An 11,582-nucleotide genomic window follows, 5' to 3' on the forward strand; every position below is an offset into this window, starting at 1 on the left:
AAGTGTTGTCATCAGATTTCTAATAACTCATGACCATTACAGGTTCATGACACTCACTAGTTACTGTAAAAAAGAACTCCTGAAAATTAACTACAACAAATCGAAAGTCATGGTTTTTACCAGGAGGAGATTAAAACATCGATGGCAGATCAGTGGTCACCCTATAGAGCAGGTCACAACTTGATACCTTGGGATGATATTTCATTCCTCAGGATCATGGTGACCTCAAAAAAAAAAATGCTACTGCCAATGCACACAGAACTGCAAAGGCGCTCCTCTCTTTTTATTATAAAGGAGGACAGCATGTTCCTTCTGCTATTCAGATCTTTGTGGCCAAAGTCATTGCCCAGTTACCTTATGGCACGCAAATAGGTGCTTATGATAATTATGCGCCCTTTGAAATAGTTCAGACAAAATTTCTGAGATCAATTTTCGGCATTCCATCTTGCATCCCCAATGCTATCCTACGTTTAGAAGCTGGGCTTATTGCGATAGAAGCCCGTATATGGATGCTCAAGTTTAAATTTTGGCTAAAACTGCTGTTTGTACCTGTGGGATTGGCCCCATTAACATTAACTGATGTTTTTTGCTCAAAATGGACAAAGTCCTTAACTACTACATTACTATCCTTAGGGTTCTCCCCCTCTATGATCTTGACATTGGGCTATTCCAAAGCAAAATCTCACATCCTCCAACGAATTTATGACACTGAATTGCAAACCCACTTAGCTCGAGCGGCAGCATATCCTGACTTCAGGTATAATACAAGGCCATTTGCTCCTGCTCGCTATTTGTTTAATCTGACTGTTCCTAAACCTAGATTGGCGTTTATGCTTGCAAAATTTAACATATTACCCTCGGCACTTTTGGAGGGCAGGTTTAAGAAAATCGAATACGCTGAGCGGGTATGCCCTTGTGATAATGGAGCAGTGGAGTCGGTTGGCCATGTTTTACTCCACTGTCCATTCTATCGTGACGTCTGAGCTGCTTTAATTACCCCAGTTCTCCAAAGAATCTCTATTAGAGATGAAACTCTTGATGTGGACCACCTTCTGTCAGACCATAGTTCCCATGTATCAGCTAAGGTAGCCAGCTTCTGTGCTGCCGCCATCTGCTCCAGAAAGTCTATGGTAGCTTCTCAACCCACATAAGAACTTGAATTGGCCTTTTCATCTATAGGGTGTAACTGCCTTAAGTTGTTGGAGAAGCCTGCCCTCTAAATTATTCTCAGAGATATGGTAATGTGTCTCACGTTGTTAGTTTAATGCAGTTTTACGCTGTTGTCTCTGTAGTCTGATAATAAAACTTTGTTTTTGCTGAAATTTCTTGAAGATTTTAAAATCCTACCAGCAACATTCTTTGCTTCGTATCTTAAAGAAACGTTTAGGTCTTATTTTATCTTATTTTAAGCATAATTTAAGGACACTTTCCTTTTTTAAATAGAACATTTAGAAATTCTTGGACTTTTAAAGCCGATTTCTAATTATAATCGTTGTTTGCAGTTGAGGGGTGAAATAAAACACAGAGACATCAGCTTGGGTTGAACAAGGGCCACTTTATTTAAATTACAGAAAACAAAAACCCAATTTAAAGTGACCTGCAGAGGGAAACCTAGGTGCGGGAACTGTCTATAAGCAAGTAGCTTGCCACACAGCTCTCGGGCGACCAGCCCCTGCTGGGGCAAGGGCAAGCCCATCTGCTTACCCTTTACCCCAGCCACACCTTGCAGGTGAGTAGGGGGGCCTTCCCACATCATCCCCACCCGGGACCGTATAACCCCTGGGTAGATGAGGATAAGTTGGCCCCAGAAGCAGCCCATATCCTGCCCTAGAGCCATAAAGCCCTGAGAGACAGGCCTCCGGAACTGCGAGTACCTAAGGGGGCCACCTAGCTGTCCTTACCTATTTCCCATTCCCGCACCTTCCCGCCACAAAAGGGGGACAAATCTCTATTTAGTCCCCCTTTACCCCACTGCCTAGAAGCACCTCTCGCAGACATCCCTGCAGGTCTCCCAAAAATAAGTCGTTACCTGCGTCTGACAGGTGAATGCCATCGGCCCTGTACAGTTCACCCTTCTGTTGCTGAATTTGGGAATGCGGAATGACTAACCCCCCTTGCCTGAGAAGAGCCAACCTAATCTGCCAGTTGACCTTCTTCCTTGCTCGATCAATCCCCGTCGGGTCCCAAACATCATGCCATACCTTGGGTGGAAGCAGGTCTGACCACATCAGACGTACCCAAGGCCAACGCTGCCTTATTGCTTGCATGTCCTTACATGCCTGTACGATGAGGGCCTTGCCCTTCATCAAGCCAAGGTCATTACCACCCAGATGGATGACCAGCACTTGCAGAATTGTCCACACCAAACCTTGCTGGAACAGAGCGGGTAGGAGCCCCTCCCAACGCATTCCTCGCTGGCCAAGCCACTGTACTGCAGCCCATCTACTGAGGCCCAACTGCAAGCCCATGCTCGACTTCGCTGCCCTCCGGGCTGCCCAGAAGACCATGCTGTGGCCGCATATAAGGATCTGCGTCCGCTCCATCCCCATCCAGCAACCTGCCAAAACAAATGAAAAGTGTTAGGCTTCCACATTCCCTGCCCTCTAGAAGGGGCGAATGTAGCCCTTATACACATCAGAGGACCAACGCCCAACGGCCTGTACTGTCACCTGGGGAAAACCAAAACCTGCTGCCGTAGAAGCAGCTCCTATTCTAAATGAATGTGTTCCAAATTGTGAGGCATCATAATCCATCCTATGCAATGCTAGTTTTGTTAATGCCCAAAACTGGTAAATAGAAAGAGGATCCAGATTTACATGGGTAAATAAATATCCTTCAGCTGATCCCCTGGTTCTTAGGAAATTATTTAGAGCCCGCACTGGGCAGAGGTGAGGCTCTGTTGATGGGGCCAAGCGCACCTGTCTCCCCTTACATTTTTGGTCCATTTTAGACCATCTCAAAGTTATGCAAGCACAGCCTCCTTCTATGGAGACATCCAAAAACTGGAGGGCACGTCGAGACATGTCATGCTTAGAGCCAGCCACCACCTCACCTATCCGGAAGGTTCCAAAAAATAGCGTAAAGGCCACTGCCTGTAATAGCTTGGCTTCATAACTAGAAGAACAAACAGTTTCCCACTGATGAACCATCCCTAGTATAATATCCAGTGAGAAAGGTCGACGGGAATCAGGTATGGCAGGGTGTTCTTTAGGCCCCCCCTCTAAGGCCCCTGCACAAGGAAGAAAGTGTGCCATTTTGGTAAGTAGATCCACCACTACTAAGATGGCTGTCATTCCTTGGGACTTGGGTAGATCAGTTATAAAATCCATGGAGAGGTCCTTCCAGGGTTCGTGTGAGACAGGCAACGGTTGTAACAGTCCTGCTGGTGTCCCTGTTTGTGTTTTTGTCCGCAGACAGACAGAGCAGGACTTTACATAACTCTCAATATCCCGACGCATTTTAGGCCACCAGAAGTCCTTGGCCACGTTCTGAATGGTCTTGTAAATCCCAAAGTGTCCCGCTGTGATGGAATCATGACACTGGCGTAGGATTCTGAGCCTTAATTCCCCTTCTGGCACATATCTGGCTGTTTTGAACCATAACAGTCCATTTCTCCAGTGAAAGGTTACTAATGAGTCTTGACCTTGTCCCGTCTCCTGCTGATATTTTAGCATGTCTGCATCTTCTTGTTGTGCCTTTTTGAGTTCCTCTTCCCATGAAGGCTGGCATACTCCCAACGTTAATTTCTCTGGCGGGATTACGTACTGAGGCTGGTCCTCGGATTCACTTTCTTTGTATTGTGGCTGTCTGGATAAGGCATCCGCTCTCTGGTTTTTGGCTTGGGCATGGTAAGTAATCTGGAAGTTAAACCTAGTGAAGAACTGGGACCATCTTATCTGTCTCTGGTTCAGCTTTCTGGCGGTTTGGAGGCTTTCAAGATTCTTGTGGTCGGAGCGCACTTCAATTCGATGAGAGGTCCCCTCTAGGTATTGTCTCCAGTTTTCAAAAGAGTCCTTGATGGCCAGCAGCTCCTTCTCCCAAACTGTGTAGTTCTTCTCTGCAGGCTTTAACTTCCAAGAGAAGTACGCACAGGGGTGCAGCTCCTTCCCTTCTTGGTCTAACTGTAGCAGGACCCCCCCAATGGCAAAATCTGAAGCATCTGCTTCCACTATGAAAGGGCGGTTCAGATCAGCAAAGCGCAGAATGGGCTCAGTAGCAAACCTTCTCTTCAGCTCCTCAAAGGCCTCGGTGGCGTTCTCTGTCCATTGAAACTTCTTCTTCCCCCTTAAACAGTCAGTCAGAGGAGCTGTTAATTTGGAAAACCCTGGAATGAACTTTCTGTAATAATTGGCAAACCCCAAAAACCGTTGTACATCCTTTTTGGTGACAGGTTGGCCCCAGTCCAATATGCAGCTTACTTTCCCTGGGTCCATCTCCACTCCTTCCGCTGAGATTCGATATCCAAGGAAGTCTAGAGACTTGAGGTCAAATCCACATTTCTCTAATTTAGCATACAGGTGATTTTCTCTCAGTCTCTTCAACACCGTCTTCACATGCTGGTCGTGGTCTTCCTGGTTCTTTGAGAACACCAGGATATCATCTAAGTAACAGATTACATACGTGTCCAACAAGTCTCTAAACACGTCGTTCATGAATTTTTGAAAAATTCCTGGACTTCCACAAAGCCCGAATGGCATGACCAGGTATTCATACTGTCCGTAAGCGGTCAAGAATCCTGTTTTCCATTCATCTCCCTCCTTCATTCTGATCAGATTGTACGCTCCTCTCAAATCCAACTTCGTGAAGATTTTTGCAGAGCGCAGTCGGTCCAGCAACTCTGAGATCAGGGGCAGCGGGTAGCTGTTGGGGATGGTGATCTGGTTCAATGCGCAATAGTCATTACAGGGTCTGAGTTCCCCCCCTTCTTTTTCACAAACAATAGTGGCGCTCCAGCAGGGGATTGTGAGGGGCGTATGAATCCTCGTCTCAGGTTTTTATCCAGGAATTCCTTCAGGGCCTCCCTCTCATTCTCTGTGAGAGAGTAGATTCTCCCTGATGGGATGCTGGCTCCTGGCACTAGGTCAATCGCACAGTCGTAAGGGCGGTGGGGGGGTAAAGTCTCTGCCTCTTTTTCATCAAACACATCTTTGAATTCTTCATACTTTGGCGGCAGGGTTACTTGCTCGATCTCTTGCACTGCCCCCGCTAAGGTGTTCTTGATTCCTTCAGGTTGACAGTTCTCCTGGCAATACTGTGAGGTGAACCACACCACCGCCTCCTTCCAACTTATTTTGGGTTCATGCTTTGCTAGCCAGGGCATTCCCAGAATCACCTCAAAGTTCGAGAGATCTGACACGGATAGCAAAATGAACTCTTTGTGCCCAGGAATTTGAAGTTTCACTTCCTCCATGGCTTGTGTCACCCCTCCTGACTTCAGGGGTCTCCCATCGATAGTCTCCACAGCTAGGGGAGCGTCCAGTTTCCACCGGGAAATTCCATGACGCTTGACTAACTTTGCATCAATAAAATTTGTGGAGGCTCCACTGTCAATTAAGGCAGTGGAATTAAACACCACTCCTCTGGAAGTTGTAATCCGAATAGGCAAGACCAACACCCCCTTTGAGGGAGGTTGGATCGTTGGGGGGCCTTTATACAACGCTGCCCCCAGTCCACCGGCCTGCACGTGGACTGGGTGTTCTAGTTTCCCGATGGCTCGGCTTTCCCCCCTTTCAGTCCACAGTCTCTGGCCACATGGCCCGGCTTTGAACAATAAAAGCATAAACATTTCCGGCGTCGTCTTTCCTTTTCTTCTTCCGACAGTCTTGGCCTAGCCCCTCCCTGTCCCTCAGTTGCATTACCTGCAATCCCTGTAGTGGGAAGGGTCTTGTTGTGGGATGCCGAGGCTGAGTATCTCGGGACCTCCTGCTTCCTTTCCAGGCGCCTTCCTTCCATCCGGTGATCTATCTGTAGGCATAGCCGGATGAGCCCTGGTAGGTCAGCGGGGGGGGAGGTCCTGGCCAACTCATCCAGGATTTCAGCATTTAATCCACTCCGGTACATAAACATCAGGGCGGCGTCATTGTAACCAGTTTCCTGGGACAGAATTTTAAAAGCGTTAGTGTACTTGGAAACAGTCCCTTTAGCTTGCTTCAGAGCGCCTAGTTGCTGCGCTACTGTTTCAGCCCTTTGCGGGTCTTGAAACATCTCGGTCATCTCCTGTATAAATCCTCTGTACCTTCCTAAGACAGTATCCTTTCTCACGAGATACGGAGTCACCCATTTTGCAGCTTCTCCCTCCAGGAGGCTAATCACGAAAGCTACTTTAGCCCCATCGTCTGGAAATTCTGTGTGCCTGACATCCAGATATAACTCACACTGAGCCATGAAGGTTGCCAACTGGTCACTTTGTCCCGCGTATTTTGGGGGCAATCCAATGGGAACCTTTACTACGGCAGCTGGAGAGTCTGTTCGCATTTGGTCTATCGTGGCCTTCAAGGTTTGATTATCCGTCTTCAGCGCCTTGACTGCTGCTAGCAGGGCTTGAACATCCGTCTGCAAATCAGCTACCTTAGTCCTCAGGAGTTCCACTTCTTCCGTCTCAGAAGTGGGGTTCGTCCCCCCCACTGCTCCCTTTGACATCTTGTCCCAGTCAAGTGAAGAGAGCGTTGAGGGTGATTTAGGTGGCTCTGTCAAGCTGTCAGGCCCAGGATGTGACTCAGGAACCAGACCAACGATTGTAGTTAATTCGTGTTTTATTAGGGTAATATCCAAACAAAGACTGCGTTTTCTCATGAAGCAATACAGGGATACAGGTCCTGCGGCATTGGGAGAAAGTTGACAGAGCAAGGGACTTCTTCCCGCCTGTTCTTTAAGAAGGGGCCAAACAGGCGCGCAATCTTTCGCTCCTCCTTAACTGCCCCTCAGGTACTGCCCGCCTTCCCCCCCTTCTCTCCTGTCTTTTCAGCTGTCTGCGTGTGCGCGGTGAGGGGGGAAGCATCACCTCCTCCTCTTCTGAAGTTTCCGATTCCAGGATGGGGTATAGGGGAGGGGCTGATGGTAAACTGCCTCCCCGCTTTTCGGCCGTGAGCAGCCCTCCCTCTTCCCCCTCTTGCTCTGAGCCTGAAAGAGGGGGAGGCATGAGAATGTCCAGGGAGGGCTCAGGCTCCCCGTCGCTAAGCGACCTTATCACTGGCAGTTCCTCTGTTTCGTCTTCGCTCCAAAGGGGGGAAGTTCCTCCCCCTTCCCTCTGCCATCCATCCGAATACTCTTCTCCCAACTCTCCAGGATCCAGCTCCCCGGGATTGGGACCCCAGCTCTGCCTTCCGACAGGATGGGGGAGAAATTTAATTCAGTTAGCATTTAAAGACAAACTTACCTTCAGTCCATATGTTCTGAAACAACATGCCAATAGAAAACACAGCTATCCTTTGGAATTTACACTTCTCTGACTTCTGCAGTGCAGTTCTCCATGTGCATATAAATGCATATATTACAGAAAATATCATACAGATATTTGTTATATTAAGTAAAAATGAGCATACCTAGGAGAAATTCACGCTAAAATGCTGATGTGTCTTCATGACGATCTTTTTCAAAAACACACATCACAAACTGAAGTGGAAATGTAGAGAACTAAGCTTAAGACTGGGGGGGAGATGAGAAAACTGGGAAACTGAAACTGAAATTTCCACCCATCCCAAGTCATACCTGGGTCTGTTTTCTTCCTCTACTTTAAAGTAATAGAAATCATTTGTGGAAGAGCTGAAAAAATGCAGAGCTTGGAAAAGTTACTTTTTTGAACTACAACTCCCATCAGCCCCAGCCAGCATGGCCACTGGATTGGGCTGATGGGAGTTGTAGTTCAAAAAAGTAACTTTTCCAAGCTCTGAAAAAATGATATTGCCAACTGCTCTGAGATCTACAATTGATATTAATTATTGTGATTACAAACCACACCAGGAATGCCCATTCAGGCTTGAGGCTACAATTGCTTTCTTGTGTTAACAGTTCACTGTAACTAACAGAATAGTTTGGTGAATCTGATTCTAGTCTCTTCTGTGTATGTGGCCTATAATTCCATTCTGTTCTGATTCTGTATTAACAGGCATTTTTTGTTATTCCTCTCAAAATATTATTTAAATACCTATTTTGAATCATCATCACCATCATCCAGTGCTAGTCCTACTCAGAGTAGACCCTTTGAAATTAATGGACAAGACTAACTTGATCTTTTTATTTCAGTAGGTCTACTCTGAGTAAGACTAAAATTTAAAATATATTAAAATATTATTTAAATGCATATTTTGTTATGCTTAAACTGCTGAGAACTGCATCACAACATTCAGTGAAGTAGGAAATCCAGTGGACAGTAGGGATGGGTGAGAACTTCAATTCAGTTCACAGTTCAAGCTATATCTGTCAAATTCACACTTTCTGAAGCAATATGAGAATTGAAACACAGCCACTCTTCAAAATTCGCACTTATTCAGATTTTGTGATGCAGTTCGCCAACCAAACATTTTTACAAAAATGCATATATTGGGGAAAGTGTACATAAAAATGAATATGTGAGTGGAAAAAATGCAAAAATGCACTATATGATGAGAAATGGCTTGCAAAAATGTGTACCTTAGTCAAAACTGTGCGCAAAATCGTATTTAAGAGAAATTCAAATTACAATGCTTGAGAATTTTCATGAGGATTTTTTTTAAAAAAAATTGCCAATTGATGCAGAAATGTGGAGAACTGGATTTAAGACTGGAAAAATGAGAAACTGAGAGAACTGAAATTGACAAATTTTTCCATTCCTGGTGGATAGCTAAGTTCTAATACACACACATGTCCAAAAAGTGTGGATCTGGCCATTTCTTACAGGAATTCACAAAGATAAAATCCCCCAAACATCCCCAATTAATGGCTACTCGTTGATTTGGTTGCCTAATAAGCTAATCATCCCAAGATTTAGCTGTTAGTTAGGGATGGGCAAATTTGTCAGTTCTGATTTCTCTTAGTTTCTCATTTTTCCAATGAAAAATTCAGTTCTCCACAATCCACAGGGCTGGCACCAGACTGAAGCAAGCCCTCAAAAGTAGTGGTGGTGACACAGCAATGCTACCACCTCTGGGGGCTTAAATAGAGCCAGCCACATCAGTGAATTGTGTGCACATGCCTGTCATCAGGGGTGTTGACACCACTGCCACTATCTTGGTTGATGGCAAGCATGTGTGCATAGCATGCTGATGGAGCGACATGGTGAAAAGATGTAGCAAAAAGTGGCATGGCCAGCCTGTGCCAGCAGTGGAAGGGCAGTGTCTGGGATGGTGGCTCTTGCTCCGTGATCTGTGCCAGCAGCTGATCCCAGGCCATATGCTCCGCAACCCAATGCTACAGTGAATCACAGAGTGGGAAGTACACCCGCCCAGCCCCAGGGACCCCTGGCAGCCTCAAGGACCCTCAGCCAGTGCCAGACTTGGGTGCCTCCTGCTGCCAGGCCTATTTCCACATCAGTGTGTGATTTTTTTTTAAAAAAAGTCATCATGAAAAGTGCAAATTTCAAAGGGTGGCTGTGTTTCAATTATCATATTGTTTCAGAAAGTGCAAGCTTTTCCTGATATACTATGTTTGCATTCAGTTTTGCCTTACACATTTATGCAAAGCATAAATTTCCCCTTATCTAATGCATTTTATATGCTATTTTCACAAATATTTTTATTTATTTATTTATTTATTTATATCCCGCCCTTCCTCCCAGTAGGAGTATATTTTGATGCACATTTCACACTAGCATATGATTTTTGTAAATATTACTTGGCTGGAAAAGCACATTGCAAAATTTACAGAAGTGTGAATTTTGAAGGATGGGATTGTTTCGATTTGTGCATTTTTTCAAAAAGTGCAAACTAGGTAAGTTTGCCTGTAAATATGAACTGAATCAATCCCTATTTGCAATTGTGCATGAACTGGCCCTGAACATGTAAGGTAAGCCCTGGACATTCTTTCTCCAGGAAAATGAGGACGCACATACATTCATTACTCAGGGCTGATTCACACTGTCAGCCTGTGGCTACCTCTCACACTGTTCTGCTAGCATTTGGATCCAGGAACTGTGTGGTTGGGGGGCCAATAACATGGCTTCTTCCCTGCCCCATGATGATCTTCTTGGGTTGAGGAAACATGCCATTAGCTTCTCCCGTATGGTTCTCAGCTCTACATGTTACTGCATCAAAGAAGGAAGCAGCTATGGGGAAGCCACTTCCATGTAGCTGCAAGTAATATATGAAATGCTTTTCAGCTAACACTACTGGTGTAACACTGTGTGAGTTCTGGCAAAGCCTGTAATCCATTTTCATCAGTGCTCAACATACTGAGTGGCTTTGGTGTAATCATTATATCATTGGATGTCTAATCCACTTAAAACATATTAACCATATCAAGTTTTAATCTTTGCCGCCTAGGCTGCTGGTGGTGAAAAAAGGCTTTGCAAGTGTCTGATGAAGAAAGGCTTCCTGGGCTCCTTCTGGGAGGAAGGGCAGGAAATAAATTATTTATTTAAATAAATAACTAAGTCCAAAACTGCAATCATGTCTTCGTTTGAGATTATGTCGGTATTTGAAAATGCTGTATTATTAAGCTTTAGATGGGGCAGCAGCTATTAGCTTCATGTGGTTGTGGTTCTGGAAATTCTCCATGTGATTGCAGGCAATGTATAATTCTTGAGACTAAAACGGGCCTAAACGTTCACCCAGTTTGATTTTGGATTTCTGATTGTCTCTGATTGGCCACTGCTTTGACACCATTTTTGAAAAATGGAGTCATCTTCCTGAGAATAATGAACCCAGCCAATTGCAAATCAGGTCGTGAGTGCAATTGGTGACATTATCTAGCTCAGAGGCGGGGAACTGACAGATCATGGGACAAATTGGGCCCATCAGACATTCTCATCTATTGCCCTACCTACTTTGGTCTCTGGTCCCACCCGCACTGGCATATAGTCCCAAGGAGGTTGTCCCTGGCCCCTCTAAACTGAAGTGGTGGCAACATGACATTAGTGCATTAGTGGTGGATTTATACTGCACACATCATTCAGTTTTATTAGTTGTTCTTTGATGCTACCCCAATATTACTGCATTGTTACTGTTTGGATGGGCATTCTTGTGCTATAGTGCAACAAAACTGGGGCAACACACCCACCTCTGAGAACATTTGTGGTATGAAAAGTTACAGAATTTCAGCAGGAAGCTACAGGATATGCAGTGACTGGAACCGAAGCAGTAGGTCTGCCCCAAAACTTTCAGGCCCAAGCAGGATTGAAAGTTGGATTGTGCATAAGCACCTTGATATCATCATGAGCAAAAATAATGCACAATGAGGTGTGGGGTTTATTGTGTTATTTTTTTCCTGATTATAATGCTAGTAATTCTATCCCAATTTCTAATGTTCCTTTTACACTGCAGTAGCCGTTGCACTACAGAACTGTTTCCCCCCATCAATATACCACCAGTCACACCAGCAGACACAGTGTGACACAACAACAGCAAATGTCATCCAACATGTCACTCCCTCCACATTATGTGCATGTGCAT

The sequence above is a fragment of the Rhineura floridana genome, chromosome 15 (genome assembly GCF_030035675.1).
Source record: "Rhineura floridana isolate rRhiFlo1 chromosome 15, rRhiFlo1.hap2, whole genome shotgun sequence".
Taxonomy (NCBI): domain Eukaryota; kingdom Metazoa; phylum Chordata; class Lepidosauria; order Squamata; family Rhineuridae; genus Rhineura; species Rhineura floridana.